The sequence below is a fragment of the Cicer arietinum genome, chromosome 4, assembly GCF_000331145.2.
Source record: "Cicer arietinum cultivar CDC Frontier isolate Library 1 chromosome 4, Cicar.CDCFrontier_v2.0, whole genome shotgun sequence".
NCBI lineage: Eukaryota > Viridiplantae > Streptophyta > Magnoliopsida > Fabales > Fabaceae > Cicer > Cicer arietinum.
This window is the reverse complement of record NC_021163.2, coordinates 64221777-64236358: the sequence shown is the minus strand read 5'-3', so window position 1 is coordinate 64236358 and position 14582 is coordinate 64221777. Positions and strand designations below refer to the sequence as shown.

At 33.1% G+C, this 14582-nt stretch overlaps 1 long non-coding RNA gene across 1 annotated transcript; it reads right to left on the bottom strand.

Annotated features, from left to right (window-relative positions):
* Positions 1–7306: 7306 nt before the first annotated feature.
* LOC101509303 (uncharacterized) lies at positions 7307–9497 on the bottom strand. Its single transcript, XR_003472665.2, has 2 exons — positions 9130–9497; positions 7307–9061 (listed from the first exon to the last, which is right to left on the bottom strand). It is a non-coding gene; the product is annotated as an uncharacterized lncRNA (long non-coding RNA).
* Between the last annotated feature and the right edge of the window lie 5085 nt (positions 9498–14582).

Sequence of the window (14582 nt, the reverse complement as noted above, 5' to 3'; positions counted from 1 at the left end):
CCCATTTATTTACTAGATCTAAGCTTCCATTCGAGAAGTGACAGAAGAGAAAGTTGCTCATCGCCACGCTGCGGTGTTAGTGATCTAATTTTCGACGCGAAGTCACGAACTTATATTTTACCGGAATTAATTACGGTACCGTAATCGCGTGTTAGAGCTAACGTTAATGTAAGAGCTCCTTCCAAATTTTTAGTTTGCATTTAGAACATTATTTGTGATTTTGTGGAAAAGAAATTTGATGTGTGAATTTGTAGAAAATAAATTTAATGTGATTTATATATGTAGTGATTAAATTTGATGTGTTTGAGTAACGTAAAGAGTTATTTTCAAATAAATGAGTTTGAACTGAAGTTGAAATTTTACGAAAAATTTAGAGTTGTTAAAGTTGTGAAAAAGTTCAACTTTTAACTAAGTTAAAGAGTTTGAGCAAAAAGATAGATTGAAATTAAAAATGATTAGAGTTTAAAATGTTACTCTTTTAATTACTCTTTGATTGAGTTTAAAAAAAAATAAGTTTATAGTATTTTATTAACTCAAATATTTCGGTGCTTTAAGAGTCGAGTATGGGAATGTGAAATTTGGACAATATTCGTTTTATTTAGTTTAAGTAAATAATATAGATTATTTGATTTTAAAAGTTTAGTGTGTGAGAAATATTTAATTTTAGGAATTATGTTGTGTTTGGATTAGTTTTATGGTGAACAAATTGTTATAAATATTCATGTTTATGTAGTTAGCTCCTTGAGTCTCAAAAAGGAATCGAGACCGTTGGCACCGAGTTAGCGGTGGGGAGAACTCTAATATATTAATGTGGTTTGTGGTGATTTACAGTTGGTGTGATTTATGTGTTCGTAACGATTATGATGAACTTTTGGAGATGTGATTTATATGAGTTTAGGAAAATTAGGAATAGTGATATTATTGGAGTAATTCAAATTGTATGATTTGTGTGTTTTCTTTGGTTATCTAAGGCACTTGTAGAGAATAATGCTTAATGTTAAATACCAAAAAGAAAAACAATTGCATCTAAGTTGATTTTGCAATATTCATTTTGATTTTTCTCACTTGAGTTTCTCTGGAGCTTGAATGTGTGCAACTTTCTCACCCAGTTTGTTGTCATTCTTGAAATTTATGTCCATTTTTTTGTTTTGGCGTATATTTATGAAGAACCCGCTAGAACTGTGCTTTTTGTGCTGTTTTTAGGTGTTCATATCATGTGTCAGTCATCCCCATTTATTATTTGGCACCAAAGTTATAGTATATATTGTCTGCATCACATAATTTGACTTGCGACAAAGTTCCACCTTAAGTTCTCTATCACTTTTAGAATTTTCAAGTGGCATAATCTGGGATCAGTGGTTGTAAAGTTTTTTGGGTTCATTTATCTTTAGTTAACCACCACTTTGTGAGATGTGTATTATCATTACAACATTTCTACTTATGTGGCCTATGGCCTATGGCCTGACCTACTTATGTGGCCTATGGTCTATGGCCTGACCTATTTAACAAAAAGGCTAGGCTCAGACTATTTTTAAAGCATATTTATTTAAATAGGTTAGACTTAGGCTTATAAAAAAACCTATTAGGACTGACAGACCGACCTATATATATATATATATATATATTATTTATTTATATATATATATATATATTTAATTATTTATTAATGTTATTTTTTATTATTATATTAATAATATTATTTCCTATTTTAAATTCTATCAATTAGGCAATCACTCAGTAGTCATTCCATATTTGGTAGTCGCTCCATATTCGGTAGCCATTCAATTAGTCAATAACTCAATAGTCGTTCGATATTTGTTTGAGAGGTAATAATGAGTGCGTTTGTTTCAGGAAAAAAAATCTATTCTTTGAAACCAAGAATTATGTTTTAGGGTTTAAAGGATGTTTGTTTCAGATTTTTTAAAAATTATTTTTTGTTTAATATATATAGATATGTATATTGATATTGGTATGTGTAGACCATCATGTGGTATAGGTAGAGTATTTCATTGTTTTAATATGAATAAGGATTTTAAATAGGCTTCCAGGTCAGGCCAGACTTTTAAAAAGGCTAGACCAGATCGATATAAAAGCCTACGATAGGCCGTAGGCCAGGATTAGGCCTAAAAAATTATTGTAACTGATAGGATTAAGCCGACGTTCTAGGACTTTAATTTCTAAAGTTATTGTAACTGATAGAGATTTTTCCATGACGACACCATAAATAACACCATGTATAACACAACTTAATAAATAAATAATTAAATAAGTAAATAAATAAATGACACAACTTAATATAAATCATATACCTGTAATAGCGGCATGTAACCTCCCAATTATCGAGTGTCGTGGACAGCTCCATCTCTCAGGTTTTCATAAAGGAAAACCAATGTCGCGGTACCCCACGAATAGTCCCGACAATGATCTAAATCAAAAAATAAACTAACATATTTTGCCTCCACACGCGTATGTATTTTATTGGCAAAAATAGTGTTTATCAACTAAATGCGACAGGGCAACAAGTACGTTCTAGCTGCACACTCAAACTGGTTAATTTGAATGAGACGACTATATAAATCACGCAATCATTGCAATCTATATTGGGCAGATTTATTATAATTAATCTCAGCTAGTGTTTCCTCCCATGTTGCACCTAAGTACTTATGTGCAGCTCTTGTAGCATTATTAGTGTTCATATTTACAGGTGCATCAAAAAATTTACATGGTATGAGATGTGAATGAGAGTCGCGACACCGTTTAACGTGATGGTTATCTCTCCAAATGACAAATGAAATGAACCGATCTTCCTATGCCACCTTTCAACAAATGCAGATATCAGACCAGCATCAACCATAGTGAGGTAAGCTGAAGACATATGTAGCAGTACGAGATATGGCACAAGAACTTCAACAAATTTCTTCAGCTTCAATCCATGAGTAATAACTTTTAACGACCCACGATCATGCGAGTAATTGCATAACAATTAATTAATTAAATAAACTTAATTAAATAAACTTAAATTAAATAAACTTAAATTAAATAAACTTAATTAAAATAATTAAATAAAATTAAATAAACAATTAATTAAATAAACGTAAATTAAATAAACTTAAATAAACAATTAATTAAATAAACTTAAATAAATATAATTAAAAATTATTAAAATAAATTTAAATAAAAATTAATTAAATATAATTAAAAATTAATTAAATTATGCCTCTCATTTCCATAGTCTTCGAGCCATGTGGTGTTCATAATGTGTCAACACATGTGTCACCATTACTCTCCTGGGAAATCTAGGCTGTTAATCCTGCTCATCAGCATCATGAATATCATCAACATCGTCAGCATGTGCAGGATACGGCTCCTCAGTCTACTCCATTTGTGGAGACTCAAGGGTATCCTCCTCCATTTGTGTCGGCTCAGTAAACTCAGCGACATCATCCTAGACATCCTATCTCCGACGAAGCTGTTTCGTTGGACGATTTGCTTCGTTATGTCGTCTGTTTGATGCTGTTGGTGGAATTCTCTATGCACCATCACATCTATCACCTATCTCGTTGCGAATAATTTGGCCAAATGCACATCTCATTCTAGGCACTGCAATATATCAATAATAAAAAAAAAATAATGAAAAAAAAACTATAAAAATAAAAATGCATTTAAGAACTTTTGTATTGTTCAAAACTTTTGAAGCTTGTTTCAGAAGTTTCAGTGGCTGCCTATCATTTGCTTATAAAGAGTGATGTCAACCTCTACTTATCCTTCTTTTTTAAGAGTATCACTACCTGTACTATGGGATTGCTTACTCCATTGTTGTTCTCCATACCTCTATTACTAACCCATACAATGGATTGCAATCTTGATCCAACGATGAGCAAAATGTTTGATTTTAAATTTGTGATTTTGTTGGAGACTTGTGGTGATATAGTATTTAGATTGGTCTCAAATGGCAAAGCATCGAGCTGAGTGAAGTAACAATATCAATTATAAGGATGGAGGGTTGAATTATAATTGCATCTTTTTTAAAATTCCTGATTAAAAATTGAAAGTTTAACTCAAGATTGATCTTGGTTAGTGTAAAATAGCAATATCAATTTTATTAATATAAAAACTGATTTAAAGCATATAATAAATAGAGATAGAGATAGAGAGATCACACAAGCATATATCCTGGTTCACCCAAAGACGGGTTATGTCCAGTCCTCACGAATGTGAGATTTTCCATTAAGTGCTCAAGGCGAGATGTTCTTGGTTTTCACAGATCAATCTTGATCTTTACATAGTTTATACCTTTTCTACTTAGAAATGATTTCCTCATATTTACCTTACAATATTTCAGAAAGAATTTTGCAAGATACCTTTTATAAGATAAAATGACTTTTACACACTACTCAAGCTAAGTTGACAATGTAGCCTTGAGTTACATAATAATGATTTTGAGAAGGTTATAATATAAGTATTGCTAGACTCTTGTTTGAGAAATAAATTCTATATTTAAAACTCAGTTGTTTCTGATCTTAACACAACACAAAGAGTGGAACTGCAAGCTGGAGAATGATTATGAGAATCTGAGTATGTTTGAAATGATTGATACTTTACTTGGCACTTTGAGTTGTGTTTTGTTCTTCATCTTGAAGCTGTATTTATAGGCTTCAAGAGAGCTTTAGGGAAACTCATTTATCCGTTGAAATAAGGCCAGCTGTCATGGATAAGATTAAACAGAAAATTCAAAGTGAAACTAGGAACATTCTTGGCAACCAAGATCGATCTTTGAATTTGGAGATGAGTTGATTTGTACTTTGTGGTTCTGTCAGTTGTCTAAGATGATTTTTGTCTTTACGTTAAGTGTGCAGGTCATGATTGAAAGTACAGCTTCAGTGTACTTTTACAGCCTGTAAATTTGTACTTGTGTTTGCCTTACTTGAAAAATGGTCTTGCTTTGTTCTTTTTATGAAGCATGTCTTTGATCCTTCGAATTCTGGAAGAATGCTGACTTAGATTGATCCTTGCTTATTCTTGATGAAGGTATGAGATGAATTAAAGCTTCCAGGATCCAATCTGTCGTAAAGAACACTGATCATGCTTGTTTAAGACATATGTGGAGAACATTCTTTGTTTTCCAGAAATATCTCAAGAACGATCTTGGTTTTGCTAAATTATGTCAAGAACGATCTTGGTTTAACTGTTTTTGCTTTCTTGATTTTTAATGAGATCTTCTTTGAAATACTTGGTACCTAACTTGGTTTGACACATTCAAATGCACATGTTAAATATCAAAACACTTAGAATCATAATTAAAATTCTTAATTAACCTTTTGTTTAATTATCATCAAAACATTAATTTGAGATTTTGTCTTAACACCGAGTTCGACGCCTTTACCTACAGTTCTGCTAGATCAACTACATTAAAAAATCAGATTTAATCTCATTCAAAATGATTGGTCTTTGTAGCAATTATACCTGTGTTTGAATGGGTTCATGTCAGGCCTCTAAACCACTAGATACACCACCTCCCATCTGAGGAGCATAGTCGTCATTCGGAGCAGCAATTCTACTACTATGATTGTAACCTCAAATTAATCTCATATCAGTATTCAAATGATATTTAATGAAACATGAAAAACAATAACACAATGAATAAATGGAGCATGCATAACAAATCATAAACTTTCACCATATAAAATAAGATTGTTTACCAAGCAATAATTTTACCTTTCCACTGAACTACATGGTGACCAAAACGTCAATTTCCAGACAAAGAAGATAAATATGAGTGCTAACTGCTAAACTTAAACATGACACAAGGCGGATCCAGGTGGATTCGAACCACCAACCTCCCATACAAATAGGAGAGGGCTCATTCCAATATGAGCATATGGATCCATTAGAGACTGAAATAATTTCTTATTTTAAACTTTGAACTTAACATGAGATCAAAGGCACGTCGTAGCAGGTTCACTTTTTAGGATCATATCAGCACTCTTAATTTAAAAACGGATGAACACATAGTATAATCCCAAACATTGTGGGGTCTGAAAGTGCTTTGCTTCAGACAATGTGTCATCTAAAAAATGTACTCCCAGAAACATGGGGTGTTTTACAATCGAGTGCAAGGAAAAGTAGCACCTTCAATATACAGTTTTATCATTTTAATTTTATCATAAAATAGCAAATTTACCAAAAAAAAAGAAGGAAATACCACAAATGACAGGAAAAAGTATACATTTTCCAACACACAAAGTATTTAATAAGTATACTTCCAGAAAAAGTATATATTTCAAGAAAAAACGGTTTTTTCAGATTAGAATTTTCTACCGTCAGACATTCATCCATTCAAACAATTAAAAATTCATAATTGTTCGATCAAAGATCAGACTGAAGATTTCAATTTGATATTTTAAAATTAAAATATACATTTGTTTAGCTAACAAAATATTGAAGGCAAATAATGTAATTCCATTTTTTTTCACATACGAACGTATATCTTCTCACATTTGTGAATTTTAAAAAATATAGGAAGAAAAAGGTCTCTTTATATATGATCCTTTCACCCATATATAAAAACCTTCGACTACTACCAAAAGCATCATATCATTGGGAGAATAAAAATAAACGACTTCCAATACTAGCAATTCTACACTAGACCCCCAAAATTAAAACCAGCATAATATGATAGACTCTTGTTACAGTGAGTCTTTTCGTTTAAACTTAGCAAAGTAAAGCAGATTGTGGATACCCTTGCCCCTACACCTTGTATTGCATGTCAGCTCGATGCCATCCCAATGCTAAAATTGATAATAGATAACAAAAATACAATTAAGCAAAAGACAAAGTAAACAATTGGAGTAAATTGGATGCATTACCCAGTCATTACAGTGCAGCAAATATTATCGAAAGTTAAAACCAAATAATAACATGAGCAGAGTAAAATAAAGATGAAATAAACAGAGATAAATACCAGTGTTCCTAGGATTATGGAAGAATGACGAAGAAATTCAGTAATGCAGTAATGATGACCAAGGCTATAAAAGACACAAGACTGTTCACAAATTTTTGGATATGCAAAATCGTTTATTGTTTATGTAGGACATACAGCCAAAATCTCTTGTACTGCACACAAGTTGCACTCGAGTCTCCAGCACGAAGTCAAAAGTTCCACCATCAAATATAAACCTGGAAAAAATCATTTGTATTTGGAAGATACAAACTTTAATCTCTAATTGCTAAAGGCCATCTCAACATAACTATACCACTGACATAACATAGAATATTTAGGCCATACGATGATGATATTACTGACTAATGAATGTTAAACACATCTTCCTTTATGAAATCAATATTCCAAAACAACATTAAGAGCATTAGTGCCTAAACCCTTTGAAACTGGCTTTTTTACAATGTAAAATCGATCAATCCCCAACAAAGAACTACATAATCACCTTGGAAACAATGTTCGATAAAAAAGGGCTATTATGCAGATTTGAAACCACAAAACACAAGAAACGTTATAACTTTATTCATTGCCATGAATCAGGAACGGTCAATCTATCATTCAGGGTGAAAACAAATACCTCAAGCAAAGCATCAAATGACTTCCACTACTTCACAAAGCTGTAGCACAATTTGTCCAAGGAGCTTGAATCATCCATATGATAACTACAACATGAAGAAGCAATTGATACAGTTCGTATAGCCATCCCTGATCACCAGCTAGTGAGCTCCTCAGCTTCTTTTTAAAACATTTCATACAACAAACTCCCAAACCGAGAAACCCAATTACAAATCCAATGAAGAGCATAAGATACAGCAGAGAATCGCCAACCAGTATCAACAGTCATAGTATTGAGCAAAGATGGTTTATCAGATATTTACCAACATAAAGATATACACCGAAATTTAGATAAACTTCATGAGTTGAGAACTTGATATTATATGTTTAACTGACATATGCATCTGCATATTTTTTTGTATTCACTAAATAAGTTTGCTTGCCCAGACAAATAATTCAGATGATCCAATGCAACTCAGTTATTGTACAAAATTAAAAACTCTTAAGTGGTAATGAAAAGGTATATCAATATGTTTGATACTGAATTGAATTAAAATTATAGAATATTTAATTGACAGTAACTTTTCCCTCTTCTGAGTATACTTGTTGAATGTGTACCACTACAAAACCAAGTGCATGTTAGAAAATTCCTTTGGTTAAATGTTTGACTGAATTCCAATAATAGTTAACTTAACAAAATTTATTACTAGAAATAATAAAAAGACATTGAAATGTAAGTGGTAAAATAAAATAGTCAATTGATCAAGAATATTGGACGTGTCTGTCTTAGATGATTGAAGCGTGAACAACAAACAACATATCGGAGAATTAAATTGCAGCCATACCCTTCAATTTAATCAAATACACCGTAAAATAATGTCATGAATTCAGGATGTGAGTCAATTATTAGTATAAAACAGATTATAAATTACTTAATTCTATGATAAATTGAGCAATATTATAACAAAATAATCATGTCGGCGATTACTAGTTGAATTGGGTTTCGTAACGACGATAGATTGCTGATTAGAATCATATCATGTGCGGTGCTGTGGGGTGCATTGAAGAATAAAAAAAATAACAGAATAGAAAAGAGAAAGGAGAAGACACAAGACACACACGCACAACAGAGGGAAAGAAAAATAGGTTGGGGAAAAAAATAAAAATAAAAATCCCCAAACCTATCTCTCCCCTCTCAAAACAAAATAACTTCAATTTTATTAAGATTTTTCGGATCTGCTATGCAAGCGCACCTGACATAGCAAAGATCCATTCACAATTAACAAATTAATAACATAGAAACACAACAAATTGTCAAATACCTTATGTTGCTATGCCTAAACTTCTGATCTCGCCAACCGAATTTGCAATGGATACAAAATATAATTAATATCCTATACGATTGTTATCATAAACTCTACAATTATACAATTGATTCCGTGTTAATTGCTCCGATTCAAACACGAACCTCGCAGAAAAACACACGATCATTCGCTGATCAACCGATATCTGAAAAATAAACATATAAAGCGTAATCGATTAAACGAAATTGAAACAAATAAAAAAAGGAAAATCACCTGACGGTGGCGGATTCGAGACTTGATTGAATGAGAATTTTCATAAGTGAAACATATTTTGTAGAACTCTAACGATCTTATGAGAAACAGATCGATGATACGTTCATGAAACTAAGAATTGAAAATTGGAGAGAAATTGTAATGAGGCAAATTTGACGCGGCAAATTGAGTTCGGTAAAAAAAAGGGTTACGATCGTTCTATTATATAGTGGAGGGTGGAGAAAATAAACAGCTGTGATTAGTTGGCAACAAAAATATCGACGGTCTAGATTGTTTAAGTAAATTGGTGCGGTGTTGGTGCGATTTCTATTTGGGGCAAGGTATTGAATATTTATTTTTAGGGCTACCAGGAAAGAAGGTTCTCTCGAGTAAAAAAAAAGAAAGTAAAGAAGGTTTTCGATGACTAGATATTTTTGCCTGACACGCACGGGTTTTGTGTGTCTTTTTTTTTTAAGGTTACTTGGGCTTCAATTTGGAAGCTTTTGGACTGACACTTGTTTAAATGGGTTTTATATCATAGTAAATAACACCATGGGAGTTGTTATTTGAACCCTTGAATTTTATTTTTCAAATACTAATTGTTAGTAATAAATTGTTATATTTTTTAGAGTAATGAGTTGAAAACATGACTTTCACTCCAACGACTCCTGTTAATTAATTTTCTTTATTTAGAGGTGTGACATTTCCTAGGAACAGACAAACTTGACCAAAGACATGAAACTTTAACAAAGGTAGCAGAGCAAACTAATCACTTCCAATTATGATCAATCATACATTTTACACAGTTGATTCCTTGATGACATTTTTCAAATTTTGGAATTTTGTATTAATACACTGGAAGATCAAATTTGCATAAGTTTCTGCCTACTTTGAACACATTGATGAAGATGAAGAGTATTGGTGATCTTAGTGTTGTGAAAGATATGTATAAAGCTGTTGTATATTAGAAAGATAAAACTCGATAATTTTATTATTCATGGTTTGTCGCCTTAAATAGTATAGAGATAACTGAAACTCCTAATTTCTAGGGACCAACTCCTATCGAAATATAAAGAAACAAAATTAACAATTACTTGAGTCATCCTATAATATAGGACTAAAGTTATTCAACTAAGATGTAATTAAAATCCTTAACAAATCCTTCTCTAAATTACATGTTAAAAGCACTCATAGCATCTTCCTTAGTCTTGCGAATGCCTCGAGCTTAAGTGGTTTTGTCATAATGTCGGCTATCTGGTCTTGTGTTCCACAATGTATTAGTTTCATCGTTCTTTCTCTAGTTAGATCCCTCATATAATGGAATCGCACCTCAATGTGCTTGCCTCGACCATGGAACATTGATTATTAGAAAGTTGTAGAACTGTTATCACACCTAATCACAATACAATCATCCTGATTATCTCCAATCTTGTCAAGTATTTTTCTCATCCAAATTCCTCGAGTTGTAGATGATATTGCTGCTATGTATTCTACCTCTGTGGTCGAAAGGGCAACAGTGGGTTGTTTTTTTTGAACTCCAGGCAATGGCTCCTCCACACATTAAAAAAACAAAGTGGAGACTATGGGAGATTTCAATACAATGGCTCTTCCACACATGAGAGGGTCAAGACAAATTTCAATGGCTCATCCACACATTAGAGGGTCAAGACGAATTTCAATACCTTTCAAAGTGGAGACTGAGAGATTTGTCTGCAAATGGTTCAGCGTTGCAATAGAAGGCACGGATGACTTCTAGATAATAGCAATTAGATATTTTGAGGAAATTTGTCCAACCAAGTGCATCAATATGATGTTGAATGGAGACTCCTTCTATTTGAAGTTTTTCAAAATTAAAAACTCGCCCAATGCCAATTGGACGTTGAACCCATTTTTCAGAATAAAGTGATTGAATTTTTTAGGAAATCGGAGGGGGAATACGAACTTTGACAGAAGAATCGCTGGTGGCAGTTTTAATGTTTGTTGTTTTGGAAGTTTTTGTGGTTTTTTGGATTGGAGTTTGAAGAGGAGATCGTTCTTGAGCTAGTAGTTTGTTTGAAGAACGTTCTTGAGTTTGGAGTGGAGACGAAAAATGTTGTTGAGGAGGTTGTTTCTTTTAGGATTTTTTTGGGATTTTTGAGGTTTTTGGAGGCCAAAAAATGTGAAAGTGTTGAGGGAGATTTAGATTTAGGGTTTTTTGGTTTAGATTTAGAGCGTGTGACTTTGGTTGGAGGACATTTGGAAGAAGATTTTGGGGATTTTGAATTAGTTTTTTGAGGTGCTGGGGTTTTTGAAGTTTTTGGGGATTTTTGTATTTATGGGATCGTTGGTTTTGAGGGTTGTGATGTGGGAATGGCTTGTGACTGAGGAATATGTTGAGATGGCTCATCATCATCATCATAGATGGTATGGATTGAAGTATCTATTTTTGTGTTCTTAGAAGTGCCAATGCTAGCTGGAACACACATTGATCTTCGTTTAGAAGATGATGTGTTGGTACTGGGGTTTTGGGTTTTTTTTAAGATGGGGTGGACATTGACTAATGGAAGGAGGAGGACATTGATATAGCGGAGGAAACACGGTTGAAATAGGTTGAGTAACGGATTCCGGAGAGGAAGACATATAGTCCGAGAACGTTTTCTCTGAGGATGATTGTGGAGGTGTTATTCTTGGTGGAGGAGATGGTGAATGAACAAGAGATGGTGAAGGTGAAAAAGATGAAGATGGTGATGGTGATTTAGGATTTTTGTGGGCCATGGTTTTTGTACGAGCCATTTTTTAGAAATAATGAGAGCTTGAGGAAGATGGAGAAAAGTTTTGCAGAATTTTGAAATATGAGAGACGAGAAAGTGACCGTTTTGATTTGTTTGCAGTTGATTAAGAAGTAGATGGAGTGCCACACGTGTGATTGACTTGATAAGGCAATTGAGCATTGGGAATGAGGAGAGAGAAATCATGTAGCTGGGTAAAGCATGGGTAGTCGTTACTTTTTTTAAAAAGTAGCAGACGTTTCAGATGAAAAAAGGTGATTTTGAAAGTCAGTGATGATGAAGAACGAATATCGTTCTTGAGCGGCTTGACAAAACAAACTAAAAACGAAGAACATTCTTTGTTATGACCAGAATGATCTGGTTTTAATTTGAACGATCCTGACCAGGATTTTTAATGATTTTTAATCGTTCTTTGATGGAATTGAAGCTTTCTTCAACATGAGGCTTTGTAAAGATATCAGCTAGCTGATTTTTTGTATGCACAAAGATTAATTCAATCTCCTTTTTACTCACATGATCCCTAATAAAATGGTGTTTTATCTCAACGTGTTTAAACCTTGAATGTTGAATATGATTATTAGATAAATTAATAGCACTAATATTATCACAATATATTGGAATATGAGAATACCTTACTGAAAAGTCTTCAAGTTGATTCTTAATTCATAAGACTTGAGAGCAACAATTTGCTGCTGAGACATATTCAGCTTCAGTGGTTGATAGGGCAATTATGTTTTGTTTCCTACATGACCAGCTTATCAATGCTTCCCCTAGGAACTGACATGCACCGCTTATGCTTTTTCTTTCCATTTTATCACCAGCATAGTCGGCATCACAGTAAGCTACAAAATCAAAATGAGAACTTTTGCTATACCAAAGGCCAAGATCAGTAGTACCTATGAGATAACGAAAAATACTTTTAACTGCTGTTAAGTGAGACTCTTTTTGGTGAAGATTGAAACGTAGCACACAAGCCTACTGCAAACACAATGTCAAGTCTACTTGCAGTTAGATAAAGTAATGAGCCAATCATACCTCTATATTCCTTTTCAAAGATTAATTGTGCATTTTCATCTTTATCTAATGAGGATGATGGGTGCATGGGAGTAGACATAATCTTGGCTTCAATCATGTTATATTTCTTTAAAAAATCCTTGATATATTTTTCTTAACAGATGAAAATTCCATTTGTGTGTTGTGTTGTTTGATTTGTAAACTAAGAAAATATCTCAATTCTCTCATCATACTCATTTCAAATTCGCTTTGCATTAGATTTGAAAAATCCTCACACATTTTTTCATTTGTTGATCCTTAACAAATCCTTCCCTAAATTACATGTTAAAAGCACTCCTAGCATCTTCCTTAGTCTTGCGAATGCCTCGAGCTTAAGTGATTTTGTCATAATGTCGGCTATCTGGTCTTGTGTTCCACAATGTATTAGTTTCATCGTTCTGTCTCTAGTTAGATCCCTCATATAATGAAATCACACCTCAATGTGCTTGCCTCGACCATGGAATATTGATTATTAGAAAGCTATAGAACTGTTATCACACCTAATCACAATACAATCATCCTGATTATCTCCAATTTTGTCGAGTATTCTTCTCATCCAAATTCCTTGAGTTGCAGATGATATTGTTGTTATGTATTTTGCCTCTGTGGTTGAAAAGGCAACAATGGTTTTTTTTTTTGAACTCCAGGCAATGGCTCCACCACACATTAAAAAAACAAAACTCAATGTAGTTTTGCAATCATATAAATCGCCTGCATAGTCACTATTTGTGTATGATAACACCTTCCATCTCCTCCTCGTTTGTAAAAGATTCCAGACTCCATTGTACCTTTAATGTATCGCAACACCCTCTTTACCATGTGAAAATGTGCTTCAGTAGTTGCAGACATGTATCGACTAGCAAGACAAACTACAAACATCAAGTCGGGTCAGGTAACAGTAAGGTACATTAGGTTGCCTATCATTTGCTTATAAAGAGTGATGTGAAGTTCTATTTCTCCTTCTTTCTTAGAGAGTTTCACTACCGGTACTATGGGATTGCTTACTCCATTATTGTTCTCCATACCAAATCTGTTGAGAATGTCTCTTGTGAACTTTCGTTCACACATGTAAACTCACTCTTCTATATGCAACACTTCCACTTCCACTCCACATGTGAACTTTCGTCCCAAGATCATTCATATCAAAATTTCTTTTCATCGACTCTTTGAATGAAAGAAATATTTTTTCACAATTTCGAGTGAAGATCAAATCATCTACATAAGGGTTGACAATCAAAGTATTACCTCTTATTTAATCCCATTAAAAATAATTGGTCTTTCTAGCAATTATACCTGTTTCGGAAAGGGTTTGGGTCAGGCCTCTACGGTGCTTGATACATCACCTCCCATATGAGGAGCATAGTCATCGTTCGGAGCAACAATTCTACTACTATGATTGTAACCTCAAATCAGTCTAATATCAATACCCAAAAATGATATTTAATGAAACATGAAAAACAATAATACAATGAATAAATTGCACATACATAATTATTCATACACTTTCACTATTTAAAATAAGATTTTGTACCAAGCAATGATTTACATATATGATGACGTGCATGGTATAGAAAATTCCTATATGAGCTTTTGACATCAATATCCATTGCTAAACGATTTGATACTATTGCCCTTGAAAAGTAAAACTCTCTT